The following is a 19,493-nucleotide window of genomic DNA, read 5'->3' on the forward strand; positions in this document are numbered from 1 at the left end:
ATGCTAACCCATGAAATTACACACTGCACTTTATAAGTTGTTAGTGGAGCGTGTGTGGTTAACCGAAACACTAATAGGGACTAATAGAGGGTGGAAATGGGTGTCTCGATAATTATCATTGATTAATGGAGCCCGTGTGTTTAACCGACACATTAAAATGATATGATAAATGACGTCGAGGGTACCAAGCTAATTTGCATGGTTATTGACATCTTATGTGTGATCCTTAGTATCCCAGTCACAAATGGAAGAGCATAATCGAGATTAAACATGCCATTGAAGAGTTTCAATGAATCTCAAAAGATCTAGGAATTTCATTAATTAAAACCTAATTCATTCACATTTTGTTTTCTTATGGTGAAATTGGTAAATCATCATTTAACTACATTTATATAATTACAATTAGATTACGACATCCTTTTTCTAAGTTGTGAATTATCTAGTTGGATCCTAGCCTTAATATTTTATTTTGGGTGTTATATTAAGGATTATTCTTATCTAACTAAAACTATCTTCTTTTTCAGATGTCTACTCCAACTCATGCTTCCGGTTCATCCTCCTCCTCCAACAGGAACTTTTCCTTGTTGAACATCTGTTCTAAGGTGCAACTAGATGGCACCAACTACAATGACTGGATGCACAACATAAAGATAACCCTTCGTTTTGAGGACAAAGAGTATGTCCTGGAGAGACCATTAAATGAGATCAACAAAGAGAATGCCACTCCTGAAGATATGGACGCCTACAAGAAGCACTACAATGATGCAACAAAAGTTGCTTGCATCATGGTGGCCATAATGACTCCTGAGTTGCAGAGACACTATGAGGATTACTGGCCGTACGAGATGAACAAGGACCTTATAGAAAAGTACCATAAGCAAGCTCGTCAAGAAAAGTACGAGGTGGTAAAGTCCCTCATAACAAGCAAGATGAAAGATGGAGAGTCTTTGAGCATTCACGTGCAGAGGATGCAACGATCCGTGGATCGTTTGATCAAGATCAATGTGAACTTTGATGAGGAATTGGCTATTGATATAGTCTTGCACTCTCTACCCTGTTGTTATGACCAATTCATTTTGAATTATCATTTGAACAACAATGAGTTAACTTTGTCTCAACTTCAGAACCTCTTGCGCACAACTGCAGCGGGAATGGAGGGAAAGGGTGTTGCCTCTACTCCTGCTACTACTCCAGTTCTGGCCATAGGTCGAGGGAAAGGGAAAAAGAGGAAAGGTCGTCCTAAGCAAAACGGGAAAGGGAAATCACAAGTTGGGTCGTCAAGCAATGGACCCAAGGGAAAATCTAGTTCTGATGCTCCCCCTGTCTCTGATCCTAAAGAGGCCACTTGCTTCTACTATAACGATAAAGGGCATTGGAAATTAAGCTGCCCAAAATACTTGCAAGATATCAAAGATGGCAAGGTGAAGCCAACTTCGGCAGGTATATACACTATCTTATCTAATAACTCATCATATTCTCATTCTTGGGTCCTCGATACAGGATGCGAATTTCACATTTGTTCTGATTTGCAGGGGCTAAAAAGAAGTGAGGATGTGGATCATGGAAGGATGAACTTAATCATGAGGAATAGGCAATCTTCACTTGTCACCAATAGTGGAGTTTATGGCTTAGTGCTTAGTAGTGGGTTAGGATTAGATTTAATAAATTGTTGCTACTCGTCAGAAATGACACGAAACATAAGTTCTTTTCATGCATTGTTTAAACAAGGTTTTAGATATTCTTTTAATGATGAGAATGGTTCTATTTATGCTTATAAAAATGGTGTGTATGAAACTGTGATGATTGTAGACAACTTAGGTAATAGTGTTTTTCAAACTGATTCGTCTAATGGTTTAGACAAAGCTTGCTTGTGGCATTTTCATCTTGGACACATTAACAAGAAACATATCACACAACTCCAAAAGGATGGAGTATTGGAATCATTTGACTTAAGGTCAGATGATACATGCGAATCTTGTCTATTGGGTAAGATGACAAAATCATGTTTCACTGGATCTTGTGAAAGAGGTGAAGGTTTGTTGGACCTCATACACACAAATGTGTGTGAGCCATTTAGATCCACCACGAGGGATGCAAGTGGATTTAATGTGACTTTTACTGATGATTATAGAAGACATGGCTATATCTACTTAATCAAGCATAAGTCAGAAACCTTTGAAAAGTTCAAATATTTTAAGCATGAAGTCGAGAATTAATTGGGCGAGAAGATAAAGATGCTTAGATCCGATAGAAGAGGTGAGTATCTTAGTATCGAATTCCACGACTACTTCAAGGAATGTGGAATAGTTTCATAATTGAATCCTCCGAGGACACCACAACTTAATGGTGTGGCTGAGAGGTGTAATCCGACCTTGTTGGACATGGTTCGTTCCATGATGAGTCAAGCTTCACTTCCAATCTCGTTCTGGGGTTATGCCTTAGAGAATGCCGCCTACATTCTTAATTTTGTCCCAACAAATAAGGTTTCCAAAACACCTCACGAGATGTGGATAGGGAAGGTTCCCTCATTAGCACATATAAAGGTTTGGGTTGTGAAGCTTTCGTTACACGAGAGACTCATGACAAGATTGAACCTCGAAATGAGAGATGTATTTTCATCGGCTACCCACAAAAGTCCGTTGGATATTTGTTTTACAGTGCTAGTGAGAACGTGGGTTTTGTAGCACGACGGGGAGTCTTTCGCAATAAAGAGATCATATGCAAAGAGAACAGTGGGAGTACCATAGATCTTGAAGAAATACAAGAGTCAAACGATGAAGAAACCACTGAAGATGCTAGGGCTCAACCTGAGGATGAAATTCCAGTTGAACTGGTTGACGAATCATTATCTCTTAGGCATTCCACTAGAATTAGAATGCAACCTGAGTTATATGGTTTCCATATCACTACAGATGGTGATACATTTATCAGTGAGAGTAGACTAGTAAATTTGGATGAACCAACTAACTACAAGGAAGCAATGACAGGCCCTAAGTCAGCCAAGTGGAAAGAGGCAATGGACAACGAGATCAAGTCGATGTATGACAATCAAGTTTGGAATTTAATTGACAATGTAGCAGGTCGTAGGTGTAAATGGATGTTCAAGAAGAAGACCGACATGGATGGAAAGGTACACACCTTCAAGGCTCGACTGGTTATGAAGGGCTTTACTCAAATCCCAGGGGTTGACTATGATGAGACTTTCTCACTAGTGGCCAAGATAAAATCTACTCGGGTAACGCTGGGCCATAGCTTCCTTTCATGACTATGAAATCTGGCAGATAGATGTCAAGACCGCTTTTCTTAATGGGAAACTGGCTGAAGATGTTTACATGAGTCATCTAGAGGGTTTTGTGGATGAAAAGTATCCGAATAGAGTGTGTAAGCTTGAGAAATCAATCTATGAATTGATACAAGCTTCTCGCAGATAGAATCTTTTCTTTGACAGGTGTCACACCCCCGGACCAGACGGCGGAAACGTCCGGAGGCGGGTGACTTCATTATGCAGTATCATAACAATTGACTATAAAGGAAACATAGCAAATCCAAACATTATACATCAATATATCAAACTTACTTTGTTTTACATCATGTTTATGTTTTTGAATTACACAAAAGAAACAATGGTGAGTAAGTTCCAAACTACATCAAAATAATTCGGCATCCGCGGCTCAGAAACCTGCTTACTGAGTTCCTGAGAATATAAGTCGTTTGAAAAGCATCAACATAAAATATGTTGGTGAGTTCATAAGCATTTTCTATAAAAATCTGTGTTAGTTGGAAAACCAGAAAATCCAATATTTTCTTATCAAAATAGTTGTAAGTCTTGTTTTCAATGAAGTATAGTTGCTTGTGAGTGTTAGTTTATGAATTTTGAAATCGTATACAATCGTTTTCCCTAGAAAATCCTATATATTATGATGTATAAAATAGTAGTATTAAAACCCTAATACTTTTATGGTAAAAGCTTCATTTAAAATATCCAAACGATCGTTGTTATAGTCGAAAGGTTTAACTTATGTTTATTTCTAAACAATTCACTGTTATATTCTAAGTGAGTCGTTATAACCATACTAATATGACAGAGGCCTGTCTTGGCGTTTCTCAGGTGCCCGGGTTTGTTTAAAGACATTTGTCACCCTAGACTGGCCGGTCTAGCTGTAGCGAACAACGAAGGTGCGGGGTGTTAACCCCGTATAGATCTATACACAAATTCCCGCTCTCCCACCAGGAGACTCTGGTTATAACTCTTTATAGGACTTTAGGCGTACACTAATATATATATATATATATATATATATATATATATATATATATATATATATATATATATATATATATATATATATATATATATATATATATATATATAGGTACATTGGAGATTCGTCTGACTAGAATACTAACATGTTTTTGAGCAAATCGTAACAATCCATTATTTATTAAATAAATAACAATAGTTGTACTCGTTGACTAGATCTATCGTTTTCGTTTATTGAGGATAATCCACTTGGAATCATAATTATAAAAAATAACCGAATATTATCGGTATTGGAAAACAATGGCCGTTCTTTTTATAAAGTATCAAATAAGACCCATATTTGCCAAAAGGTATCATAAGTGGCCCAAAACTTGGTGAATTGTTGAAAATGGCCCATTTCTTCTAAACTACTCATTTTAGGCTTATAATTGAGAAAATATTCAAAAGGCCCTTGTTTATCCAAAAATTTCATTTTTGGTCCTTTAAAAATTGAGATGTCCAATGATTTCCCAAATTTATCCCATAATCCAAAATAGTCCTTGTATATTTATATGGCCGAAAATGGTCCCCAAAAAATATCATTATTTCCATTTTCTAACCACTTTCAAATATTCTGTCCAACAATTTGTTTTAAGCAAATTTTTAGGAAATCCTTAGAGTTTTTGTCATAAAAATTTGTAACTCATATATTGTAACATACTAGTTTTTGAGTCTATACATCATTTGTATATTATGGCTCTAACACTTGAAACTTGCACAAAATTTCGAATTCTAGGACTATTTCATATGGAGTTTTCATAGATTTAGCACATATATAACTAGGCATAGATTTAACACAAAATTTCGGTTTACTGTTGGGTATTGCATGAATTACTGAGATATGTATTGGGAATCTACGCATTACAGCTCATAACCACCGTGAACACACTTAATTTGGAAGGAGTTCACGGTCTAGATGTACCTTAAGCTAAGGTTCACGGTCAAAAGGGATCCCCCCTAAATGGTTTACGGCCAAAAGAGATTCATCCAATGTGGCTTACGGCCTAAAGGGATCCTAGAAAGGATTTCATGGTCCACGCTTGAAGGCTTAAGGTAGTTTACGACCATAAACCTTCCTTGGAAGTTGTTCACGGCCTAAACCACTCCACAAGGTGTAGTTCACGGTCAAGGTATATCCTAGGGAAATGTTTATGGTCTAGATGTGTATGATCCTTAATATGTTTGTTTATGTGATCATATTTGACGTAAGCTCAATATTGCCTTAATTTGCATGGCTCAAAGGAGTTTTAGGGTAGCATAATCCTAAAAAACATTACATTACCATGATATAATAATAGCATGGATACAAGCATTACATGTGTGAGACTCTTTTGGCTTGGTTTCTAGACTTGGAAATTTCCAGTTGTGACATCATCCCCCCGTTAGAGGGAATTTCGTCCTGAAATTCTTTAGAAGTCATTCTTACGAACCAACGAAAAGATGAGGGTATTTCTGCATCATTTAATCCTCGCGTTCCCACGTGAATTCTGGTCCGGGCTTGGCGTTCCATCTAACCTTCACAATGGGGATGCGGCTTTGTTTTGTGCGCTTGACCTCTCTATCCATAATCTCGACAGGCTGCTCGACGAATAGAAGGTTCTCGTTCACTTCGATCTCATCTAGTGGAACTGTGAGGGTTTCGTCCGATAGACATTTCTTTAGGTTTGACACATGGAATACAGGGTGTACATTACTAAGTTCGGAGGGTAGTTGGAGTTTGTAGGCTACCGGACCGATCCATGCAAGGATCTCGAATGGTCTGATGTATCGGGGATTTAGTTTACCTCTCATTCCGAATCGAATCACCTGTGACAACCGTCAAATTTCGGTCAATTCAAAGTCAACAAGTCAAACCGGTCAACTCCAATAACCCTTGTATGCTAGGGTTTACGTTATGTAATCACTATACAATTCGCTATTTTAATGAGAAATCATCATTTGGAAAGTTCATGTGTTTGATTTTCCTTAGCCTTAACAAGTGCTAAACAACGAACCAAAGCGATAAAACACTATTACACAATCATCGGGATTGTGTAAGACACTAAAACACGGTTTAATGGGGTTTACGAACCTTGCGTTGTGAAGCCGGACACTCAAATTAAGCACAAACAAAACCTCTCTAAATCGTTTTCACTCTATCTCTTTCTATTTGAAATCTCTCCCAAATCTCTCCCAAATCTCACTCAAAAGTTACTTTAACTCTTTGTAATCATTTGGGTCATCTCGACCCTTGACCGGGTCAAAAATCGCTTGAAACGGAGTAAAAACGAGTAAAATAGCTTTAAGGATCCGAAACCTAAGCTTCTGGACCGAAGCCTCGCATCCGAAGCCTCGCATCCGAAGCGAGGGACCGAAGGTCCGAAGCGAGGGTCCGAAGGTCCGAAGGTCCGAAGCCTCGCAGACAGCTCCTTTTTACCGGTTTTTCGACTACGACTTCGTTTTAACTCCGTTTTTCATTATTTTAACGTGGGATTTTCACCCAAAACTTTATTTTATAAACTAAGGCCCCAAAATATATAAATCTCTAGGGTTTTTATAAAATATATTAAAAGAATTGGTGATTGAACTAATTATTGAGGGAATATTTGCTTTTCCTTAATTTATGGCAAAAGCAAACCACCACCACCTCACTCTATGATTAGCCATTCTTTCCCACTACCCCTTGTCTCCTTAGTGGACCTTTACAGCCAATCTCCAGCTCTTCCCACGTTCTAAGAGCTGGAGGATTGATCCTCTCTCCTCATTCTCCATAAAACTCTTTCATTCTACACTTAGCAACCAAGAACACTCTCCAAAATTCTCTCATCTTTTCTCTCAACTTCAAGAACTTCAAGGCTTTCTCCAGGGATTTGTTTCTTCAATTAGTAAGTATCTTCATCATTCACATAATTATTAAACTCCATTCTACTCAAATCATTGATATCTTACACAAGTTCCATCTTATTCGGTGTTAGATTCTCGAGTCGTCAAGACATCTTCTTAGTGTTCTTGGGTTGAACACTTCCTCTCTCTCACTTTCATCTACTGAAACCACATAAGGTGAGTTCATACCCATACATTTACATGTTTTCTTAAGTTTTAAGGGGGGAATACAAGTAAAATCATCAAGAACACAATTAAACTTTTCCTAACAGATTACATCAGAAAAGATGGACGTTAATCACGGACTGTTTTGGTCAACTTAAATATTTTAGTTTTCAAAACTGTTTCAGGTGCAAGTAGTTCAAACTCTTAGCTTTAAAATGGCTACTTGCACATCTCCATATGATTTTTCTACAATTTATGGTGATTTTTACAAAACTGCCTGTCATTTCAGAGGCAAACCCGGACCAGTCTGTGATTATGAACATTTTCACCTCTGTTAGAGATCACTAAAAATCATGATAAAATTTACGAACAAACTAGACTCATATTCCAAACTCTCAAAATTTGCGGATTTGGATTTAGAGCTTTGATGATTTTTCTATAAATTTTCTAAGAACGGTAACAGAAACTGTTTTTAACGAAAAGTTGCTGTTAAGTTCATTTCACCTTGTAACATGTTGAGCAAGGTGTATATCTTTATGTGATTATATGTTACTGCAATATATGACATTTTATCTTAATATTTAGACACACATCAGTTTACAACTGGATTTGGTCATATAAAATATAAAGAATAACAAGTGATTATAATCAAAGTACAATCGATACATTCAAACATTAAATAAACTATTTTGAATATAGTTTGCATACATTACCACGTACTACCCTTGGTTGATAAACTATAATAGGTATAGTTTATGATACATTACATAACACATACATTTAAAAAGGGTACATTTATACAAAGGATATTTTCATTAAGCAAGGTACGGCCATACGGTACCAAGTTTTCATAACACGTAATTCCGTTAATGACTTTGTGAGACATTTACTTCAAATTACCATTAAGTCCTGTATTGTAACCAGAGTCTCCTTGAGGGAGAGCGTGATACTTGTGTATAGATCTATATTGGGTTTGACAAACCCACACCTAAACTGCATGCAACAGTTAGACCGATAGGTCTGGGGTGACAAATGTCATAACATTTCCGACGCCTGAAGAACGTCGTTTTAGGCAACCTTGGTCATAGTATGGTTATAATAAACTCACATAAAGTATTAACAAACATTGGAAATTACGGGAACTTCATTAAAATTTAACGAGTTTATGTCGCTTTAAACTTGCATTGTTTTACTATAAATATGACAAATTACTTGTACATTTCGGTCTTTGGGTTTTAAGACTACATTTACACATTAAGGAAAATATTGGATTTTTCTAACACAAATACTACTTTTACAAACGAAAAGCTTATGAATTCACCAACCTTTGTGTTGACACTTTTTCAAACAACTTGTATTCTCAGGAAATCATTAAACAGGTAATCAAGTGCTTTTGAGGATGGGACGCTAAGGCGTCTACTATTTCATATTTTATCAACATATTGTAATTGATTCGTAAACATGTAATTCGTACAATGATATAATTTTTTTCAATTATATATATGTTGGTTGTGTTTGCTTTAATTACTATTACAATTGCTGTTATGATACTATACATGAAGTCCTCCACCCCCGGACGTTTCCGCCATCCTTGGTTTGGGGGTGTGACAGATTGGTATCAGAGCGCAGTTTATAGTGAATTAAGTATATCAAACCACATAAGATATACAAACTATAAACACAATTGGGACTAATAGTCTCTGATTTGTGCATTTTCAAATAAATATACTTTTAGAAAATAAATGATTCTTTTTTTTATTAAAAGTATAAATACATGCATACATGCTCATATAGTGTCATAACTAGAAGAACATAAAATAAAAGAAGAGGAGTTGTACATTATGGGTATGCCTTAGTATATGTAAATCAAGTCTGGGAAGGATATAGCTTGATCAACTATATCTGTCCGGGAATTGACTTGCATATACCGGGGGATGGTCAGGATGGACAACAAATCTAACAAACCTAATAACAGACTACAAAGGATACTTTAAGGACTCAAAACTAAACATTTACAAATACTATAGGAGTATTTTATGTTACTATAATAAATTATCTGATAATTAAATAGGTCTTTATTTATAAATTAATAGCTGCTAAGTGGATGCGCTAAGGTCATATGTAACTAAGATGCTATAGACTTAGAATTTATGTATCTTTGTTTCACTTCCTGTCCTTGTTTGGTTGTGGTCTTGGAGTTAGGGTCATCTATTCGAAGGACTATTATATCTTAATCACATATGACTGGTATGCACTTTGCAACTAATTAAGTAACCGATAAAGATCATTTTAAAATATAATATATTAATTATGTCCCGACTAAATTAGTATGCACTTTGCAACTTATGACAGAACCATGCCGCCAAGAAGAAGACCAAGACCTTCCAGCAACACAGCAACACCTCCTCCGCCGCCGCCTCCACAGTTTGATCCCGCGATGTTCCAGGCTGCAGTAACAGCAGCCGTAGCGGCCGCAATGTCGCAGATAGGGACCAACGGAGCTGGTGGTTCGGGATCGGGAGCTACACACTCTAACCACAGAGACAGTACGTGGCGTGCAAAAGAGTGTTCATACAAAGACTTCACAAATGGCAAACCCGACAACTTCAATGGAAGCGGGGGAGTCATCGCGTTGATGCAATGGTTTGAAAAGACCGAAGTAGTCTTTCAGGTGTGCTCTTGCCCCGAAGCGAGCAAAGTTAAGTTCGCAGCCTTCACCTTCACCGGCCGGGCCCTTACTTGGTGGAACTGCCGGATTAAGTCACTTACTCTCGAAGTGGCTAGCTCCATAACCTGGGCAGAACTAAAAACGTTGATGATGAAGGAGTACTGCCCGAGAGGTGAAATTCAAAAGCTGGAACAAGAACTATGGAACCTCAGGATGACGGGCTCTGACCTTGAAACCTACACCACCCGATTTAATGAATTGGCTCTCCTCTGCCCAACAATGGTTACTCCGGAGGAGAAAAAGGTGGAGCGATACCTTTGGGGACTGTCTCTCCACGTGCAAAGTAGTGTCCTGGCTTCAAGGCCAACTACTTTTGACAGTGCCAGGGAGCTGGCACAACAACTTGTTGACCACCGAGCCGGTCATAATACTACAACCACCACCACTGATAAATCAAAAGGAGGAAACAACAAAAGGAAGTTCTGCAACGAAAAGAAGAGCCAACCAGCACAGGACCCCGCTAAGAAGCAACAAATTGTTGCTGTCCATGCTGCCACTAATACTGCCACTACTGCTACCACTCCAGCACCACCGAAGCCATATGCGGGAAAACTACCTAAGTGCAACAAGTGCAACTTTCACCACAATGGTGCTTGTAGGGAGATGCACTGTAACAACTGCGACAGGAAGGGGTACACTGCTCGTTTCTGTAAAGCGCCGGCTCAACCAATCAACCAAGTCGCCAGTACAGGGGCAACCCGGACCTGCTACAACTGTGGAGACGCAGGTCACTTCAAAAGAGACTGCCCCAAAGCACAAGCCCCTAATGCTGGTGGAGTAGGAAGAGTCCTGGCAATAGGACATGGGGAAGCAGTCGAGGATCCCACGGTGGTTACCGGTACGTTTCTCCTCAATAACTCTTATGCATGCGTACTATTCGATAGTGGAGCGGAGAGGAGTTTCGTGAGCCACTAATATAAACAGTTACTTGAACAAAATCCCCAATCACTAAAGGATACTTATGTAGTAGAAATGGCAAATGGGAAAGTAGAACGCACTAGCGATATATACTCAGAATGTACTCTCACTCTAGGCAACCATACATTTAAAATTGACCTGATGCCGGTCACCATAAAAAGCTTCGACGTAATCATCGGGATGGATTGGTTAGTTCCTCACCGTGCCGACATTCTATGTTACGAAAGGGCCGTTCGCCTCAATCTACCAAATGACGAAACCCTTCTCATCTATGGTAACAAACCTAGTGCGAATTTACAAATCATCTCATGCATCAAAGCCCAAAAGTATCTCCGGAAGGAGTACCACGCCTTCTTAGCCCATGTAGTAGACAAGAAACAAGACGTGAAAGACATCAAAGACATCCCCGAAGTGTGTAACTTCCCGGATGTGTTCCCAGAAGATCTTCCTGGTGTACCACTCGCACGACAAGTCGATTTCAGAATTGACTTAATACCCGGAGCTACCCCCGTAGCCAGAGCTCCATACCGCCTCGCACCATCAGAAATGCAAGAGTTGTCCAGTCAGTTGAACGAGCTTTTGAGCAAAGGGTTCATCAGACCAAGCTTCTCACCTTGGGGAGCACCAGTCCTTTTTGTAAAGAAGAAGGACGGATCCTTTCGCATGTGCATCGACTATCGGGAACTAAAGAAGCTCACCATCAAGAACCGATATCCTCTACCCCGAATCGATGACCTTTTCGACCAACTCCAAGGAGCAAATTTCTTCTCAAAGATCGACCTAAGGTCAGGCTACCATCAGCTACGAGTTCAAGAAGAAGATATTCCCAAAACTGCATTCAGAACTCGCTATGGGCACTACGAGTTTGTGGTGATGTCCTTCGGTTTAACAAACGCACCTGCGGTATTCATGGACCTAATGAATAGAGTGTGTCGACCCTACCTAGACAAGTTTGTAATCGTATTCATCGACGATATCTTGATCTACTCGCGAAGCGAAGAAGAGCATCACCTACATCTACGCCAAGTGCTAGAGACACTAAGAGCGGAGAAGCTTTATGCTAAGTTCTCTAAGTGTGAATTCTGGATTAGAGAAGTGGATTTCCTTGGACATGTGGTAAGTGAGAAAGGCATACATGTGGATCCCTCCAAGATCAAGGCAATCGAGAATTGGTCAGCACCCAAGACGCCAACCGAAATTCGACAGTTCCTTGGGCTTGCTGGCTACTACCGAAGATTTATACAAAACTTCTCCAAGATTGCGAAACCACTCACCACCTTGACGCAGAAAGGTGTGATATTCAAGTGGGAAAATAAACAAGAAACTGCTTTCCAAACGTTAGAACAAGCCCTATGCAGCGCACCGATCTTGTCTCTCCCAGAGGGAACCGAGGACTTCGTAGTGTACTGTGATGCTTCGAATCAAGGCCTCGGATGTGTGCTCATGCAGAGAGGGAAGGTTATCGCGTATGCATCAAGACAGCTTAAGACGCACGAGGTTAATTATACTACGCACGACCTGGAATTAGGATCAGTGGTATTCGCTTTGAAGATCTGGAGACACTACCTCTACGGCACGAAATGCACTATCTTCACTGATCACAAAAGTCTTCAGCATATCCTCAATCAGAAAGAGCTCAACATGCGACAGAGGAGATGGGTGGAGTTGCTGAATGACTACGAGTGCGAAATTCGTTATCATCCGGGCAAGGCCAATGTAGTGGCCGATGCTCTAAGCAGGAAGGAGTACTCGGGCCGCCGAGTAAAATCCTTAACAATGACAATCCATTCCCACCTGACCATACAAATCAAGGAAGCTCAACTGGAAGCTTTGAAACCAGAAAAGGTGGCAGGAGAGACATTAAGGGGAATGGATAAAAACTTAGAAGTCAAGGATAATGGAGCACGTTATATCATGAACCGGATTTGGACACCGAAGTTCGGTGGACTCCGAGATGTCGTCATGAATGAAGCACACAAGACTCGATACTCCATCCATCCCGGGTCGGATAAGATGTATCTGGACCTCAAGAAATTATACTGGTGGCCGAACATGAAAGCTGAGATTGCTACCTATGTGAGCAAGTGCTTGACTTGCGCTAAGGTCAAAACCGAATACCAGAAACCATCCGGGCTATTACAACAGCCGGATATACCTGAGTGGAAGTGGGAACGAATAACCATGGACTTCATAACGAAGCTGCCTAAGACATCGAGCGGGCTTGACACAATATGGGTAATTGTAGACAGATTGACCAAATCAGCACACTTCCTACCAATGAAAGAAACCGACAAGATGGAGAAGCTGATTAGAACGTACATCAGAGAGATTGTACGACTCCATGGTGTGCCGATATCCATTATCTCCGATAGAGATAGTAGATTTACCTCACGGTTTTGGCAGTCTCTACAAAAATCATTGGGAACTAGGCTTGACATGAGTACGGCCTACCACCCACAAACCGACGGACAGAGCGAGCGAACCATTCAAACGTTGGAAGACATGTTAAGAGCTTGTGTGATAGACTTCGGTAAAGCATGGGATACCCATCTACCGCTTATCGAATTCTCCTACAATAACAGCTATCATACTAGCATCAAAGTCGCTCCATTCGAAGCTCTTTACGGTCGCAAATGCAGATCACCCCTGTGTTGGGCTGAGGTGGGGGATACACAGCTAGCTAGAGGGCAAGTCTCTAATAGCACCCTCACTGGCCCTAAAATCATAAGGGAAACCATAGAAAAGATCGTTCAAATTCGAGAGAGACTGAAAGCGTCTCGCGATCGGCAAAAGAGTTACGCAGACAAACGACGCAAACCCTTGGAATTCCAGGTGGGTGATAGAGTACTACTAAAAGTTTCCCCTTGGAAAGGAATGATACGATTCGGCAAACGCGGGAAACTAAATCCAAGGTACATCGGGCCATTCGAAATCCTTGCTAGGATTGGGCCAGTAGCATACAAACTTCGATTACCTCAGGAACTCGACAAAGTACATCCCACATTTCACGTGTCGAACCTAAATAAGTGTTTGTCTGATGAGACACTCGTAATACCACTCGACGAAATCAAAGTTAACGAAAATCTCCACTTCGTGGAGGAACCAGTCGAAATCATGGATCGGGAAATCAAACGAACGAAACAAAGTCGTATTCCCATCGTGAAGGTACGTTGGAACGCTAAACGAGGACCCGAATTCACCTGGGAACGCGAGGATCAGATGAAACAAAAGTATCCACATCTCTTCCCAAACTCTTGAAATCCCAGTCAAAATGAAAATTTCGGGACGAAATTCCTTCTAACGGGGGGATGATGTGACAACCGTCAAATTTCGGTCAATTCAAAGTCAACAAGTCAAACCGGTCAACTCCAATAACCCTTGTATGCTAGGGTTTACGTTATGTAATCACTATACAATTCGCTATTTTAATGAGAAATCATCATTTGGAAAGTTCATGTGTTTGATTTTCCTTAGCCTTAACAAGTGCTAAACAACGAACCAAAGCGATAAAACACTATTACACAATCATCGGGATTGTGTAAGACACTAAAACACGGTTTAATGGGGTTTACGAACCTTGCGTTGTGAAGCCGGACACTCAAATTAAGCACAAACGAAACCTCTCTAAATCGTTTTCACTCTATCTCTTTCTATTTGAAATCTCTCCCAAATCTCTCCCAAATCTCTCCCAAATCTCTCCCAAATCTCACTCAAAAGTTACTTTAACTCTTTGTAATCATTTGGGTCATCTCGACCCTTGACCGGGTCAAAAATCGCTTGAAACGGAGTAAAAACGAGTAAAATAGCTTTAAGGATCCGAAACCTAAGCTTCTGGACCGAAGCCTCGCATCCGAAGCCTCGCATCCGAGGCCTCTGATCCGAAGCGAGGGACCGAAGGTCCGAAGCGAGGGTCCGAAGCCTCGCAGACAGCTCCTTTTTACCGGTTTTTCGACTACGACTTCGTTTTAACTCCGTTTTTCATTATTTTAACGTGGGATTTTCACCCAAAACTTTATTTTATAAACTAAGGCCCCAAAATATATAAATCTCTAGGGTTTTTATAAAATATATTAAAAGAATTGGTGATTGAACTAATTATTGAGGGAATATTTGCTTTTCCTTAATTTATGGCAAAAGCAAACCACCACCACCTCACTCTATGATTAGCCATTCTTTCCCACTACCCCTTGTCTCCTTAGTGGACCTTTACAGCCAATCTCCAGCTCTTCCCACGTTCTAAGAGCTGGAGGATTGATCCTCTCTCCTCATTCTCCATAAAACTCTTTCATTCTACACTTAGCAACCAAGAACACTCTCCAAAATTCTCTCATCTTTTCTCTCAACTTCAAGAACTTCAAGGCTTTCTCCAGGGATTTGTTTCTTCAATTAGTAAGTATCTTCATCATTCACATAATTATTAAACTCCATTCTACTCAAATCATTGATATCTTACACAAGTTCCATCTTATTCGGTGTTAGATTCTCGAGTCGTCAAGACATCTTCTTAGTGTTCTTGGGTTGAACACTTCCTCTCTCTCACTTTCATCTACTGAAACCACATAAGGTGAGTTCATACCCATACATTTACATGTTTTCTTAAGTTTTAAGGGGGGGAATACAAGTAAAATCATCAAGAACACAATTAAACTTTTCCTAACAGATTACATCAGAAAAGATGGACGTTAATCACGGACTGTTTTGGTCAACTTAAATATTTTAGTTTTCAAAACTGTTTCAGGTGCAAGTAGTTCAAACTCTTAGCTTTAAAATGGCTACTTGCACATCTCCATATGATTTTTCTACAATTTATGGTGATTTTTACAAAACTGCCTGTCATTTCAGAGGCAAACCCGGACCAGTCTGTGATTATGAACATTTTCACCTCTGTTAGAGATCACTAAAAATCATGATAAAATTTACGAACAAACTAGACTCATATTCCAAACTCTCAAAATTTGCGGATTTGGATTTAGAGCTTTGATGATTTTTCTATAAATTTTCTAAGAACGGTAACAGAAACTGTTTTTAACGAAAAGTTGCTGTTAAGTTCATTTCACCTTGTAACATGTTGAGCAAGGTGTATATCTTTATGTGATTATATGTTACTGCAATATATGACATTTTATCTTAATATTTAGACACACATCAGTTTACAACTGGATTTGGTCATATAAAATATAAAGAATAACAAGTGATTATAATCAAAGTACAATCGATACATTCAAACATTAAATAAACTATTTTGAATATAGTTTGCATACATTACCACGTACTACCCTTGGTTGATAAACTATAATAGGTATAGTTTATGATACATTACATAACACATACATTTAAAAAGGGTACATTTATACAAAGGATATTTTCATTAAGCAAGGTACGGCCATACGGTACCAAGTTTTCATAACACGTAATTCCGTTAATGACTTTGTGAGACATTTACTTCAAATTACCATTAAGTCCTGTATTGTAACCAGAGTCTCCTTGAGGGAGAGCGTGATACTTGTGTATAGATCTATATTGGGTTTGACAAACCCACACCTAAACTGCATGCAACAGTTAGACCGATAGGTCTGGGGTGACAAATGTCATAACATTTCCGACGCCTGAAGAACGTCGTTTTAGGCAACCTTGGTCATAGTATGGTTATAATAAACTCACATAAAGTATTAACAAACATTGGAAATTACGGGAACTTCATTAAAATTTAACGAGTTTATGTCGATTTAAACTTGCATTGTTTTACTATAAATATGACAAATTACTTGTACATTTCGGTCTTTGGGTTTTAAGACTACATTTACACATTAAGGAAAATATTGGATTTTTCTAACACAAATACTACTTTTACAAACGAAAAGCTTATGAACTCACCAACCTTTGTGTTGACACTTTTTCAAACAACTTGTATTCTCAGGAAATCATTAAACAGGTAATCAAGTGCTTTTGAGGATGGGACGCTATGGCGTCTACTATTTCATATTTTATCAACATATTGTAATTGATTCGTAAACATGTAATTCATACAATGATGTAATTTTTTTCAATTATATATATGTTGGTTGTGTTTGCTTGAATTACTATTACAATTGCTGTTATGATACTATACATGAAGTTCTCCACCCCCGGACGTTTCCGCCATCCTTGGTTTGGGGGTGTGACATCACCCATTTCCAAGGGGAGACTTTTAACAGCACTCGGTCACCCACCTGGAATTCCAGAGGCTTTTGCCTTCTATCTGCATAGCTCTTTTGTCGGTCCCGCGATGCTTGGAGTCGTGCTCGGATTTGGACTATCTTTTCCGTGGTTTCTCGAATAATCTCGGTTCCAGTGAGTGTGCTGTTGGACGTTTGCCCTTTTGCCAGCTGGGTGTCTCCCACCTCAGCCCAGCAGAGGGGCGATCTACACTTCTGGCCATACAAGGCCTCAAAGGGAGTGACTCCTATACTCGTGTCGTAGCTGTTGTTGTATGAGATTTCAATTTGGGGCATGTGAGTATTCCAAGCTTTTCCAAAGTGTATTACACATGCTCGAATCATGTCTTCTAGAGTTTGAATGGTTCGCTATCTTTGGCCATCAGTCTGAGGGTGGTAGGCAGTGCTCATAACCAGTTGAGTTCCCAAAGCTTTTTGGAGCGACTGCCAAAAACGAGAGGTGAATATGCTATCTCTATCAGAGATAATAGATATGGGCACCCCATGTAGTCTCACTACTTCTTTCAAGTATATTCGCGTTAGTCTTTCCATCTTGTACGTCTCTTTTATTGGCAAGAAATTGGCAGATTTTGTTAACCGGTCAATGATCACCCAGATTGCAACCAGACCGTCTGCCGTCTTGGGTAATTTGGTTATAAAATCCATTGTTATCCTCTCCCATTTCCACTCGGGTATTTCATGTTGCTGAAGTAGACCCGAGGGCTTTTGACATTCCACCTTAACTTTGGCACAAGTGAGACACTTGCCCACGTAAGTGGCAATCTCCGCTTTCGTATTCGGCCACCAATAAGGTTGTTTGAGATCCAGGTAAATCTTATCGGAACCCGGATGGACAAAGTACCTTGTTTTGTGAGCCTCATTCATTATTACGTCATGGAACCCACCGTATCTCGGTGTCCAGATCCGGTCCATAAGGTAATAGGCTCCATCTTCTTTGATCATTAGATTCTTTTCTATTCCGCGCAATGCTTAATTGACGACATTCTCCGATTTTAAGGCTTCCTGCTGAGCCTCCTTGATTTGTGAGGATAGATGGGAAGGGATGGTCACTGCTTGAGTATTCCTTTCGGCTTAAGGCATCGGCTACCACGTTAGCCTTGCCTGGGTGGTACTTGATCTCGCATTTATAGTCGTTTAGTAGCTCGACCCATCTCCACTGTCTCATGTTCAATTCTTTTTTATTCAGAATGTGCTGAAGGCTCTTGTGGTCTGTAAAAATGGTGCACTTTGTACCATATAGGTAGTGCCTCCAAAATTTCAGGGCGAAGACCACAACTCCCAGCTCGAGGTCATGGGTGGTATAGTTTACTTCATGGGTTTTTAGTTACCTAGATGCGTAAGCTATCACCTTTCCCTGCTACATAAGCACACAACCTAACCCTTGATTAGAAGCATCACAGTATACTACGAAATCTTCCATTCCCTCTGGCAAGGACAACACTGGAGCACTGCAGAGGGCCTGTTTCAGGGTTTGGAATGGAGCTTCTTGTTTGTCATTCCAATGGAAGGATACGCCCTTGTAGTTCAGAGCGGTGAGAGGCTTGGCGATTTTGGAAAATTTTTGGATGAACCTTCGGTAATAACCAACAAGACCTAAAAAAATTCGGATTTCGTTTAGCGTTCTTGGAGTTGCCCAGCCCTCAATAGCTTTGATTTTGGTAGGATCCACATATATTCCCTCTTCACTGACTACATGAACCAAGAATTCCATTCTGCGAATCCAGAACTCGCATTTAGAAAATTTGGCGTATAGCTTATCCGCCCTTAGAGTTCCCAAAATCTGTCGTAAGTGCTGGCTGTGCTCTTCCTCACTCTTAGAGTAAACGAGGATATCATCGATGAAAACGATCACGAAGTTGTCGAGAAACGGCCAACAGACTCGGTTCATCAGGTCCATAAAGGTTGAAGGTGCATTTATGAGGCGAAAAGGCATGACTACGAATTCGAAATGCCCATAACGGGTTCGGAAGGCAGTGTTCAGAATATCCTCCTATCAGACTCTTAGTTGATGGTATCCGGACCTCAGATCTATCTTGGAAAAGTAGCTGGCTCCTTGGAGCTGGTCGAGTAGATAATTGATTTGAGGGAGTGGGTATCGATTCCTGACAGTAAGCTTGTTTAATTCCCGGTAGTCGATGCACATCCTGAAAGATCTGTCTTTCTTTTTGACAAACAGGACCGGAGCTCCCCAGGGTGAAAAGCTCGGCCTGATGAATCCTTTGTCGAGAAGTTCGCTTAGTTGGCTAGATAACTTTTGCATTTCGGCAGGAGCTAATCTATAAGGTGATTTGGCGTTTTGAGTGGA

Source organism: Lactuca virosa, chromosome 1 (genome assembly GCF_052849685.1).
Source record: "Lactuca virosa cultivar CGN04683 chromosome 1, Lactuca_virosa_CGN04683_v6, whole genome shotgun sequence".
Lineage (NCBI taxonomy): Eukaryota > Viridiplantae > Streptophyta > Magnoliopsida > Asterales > Asteraceae > Lactuca > Lactuca virosa.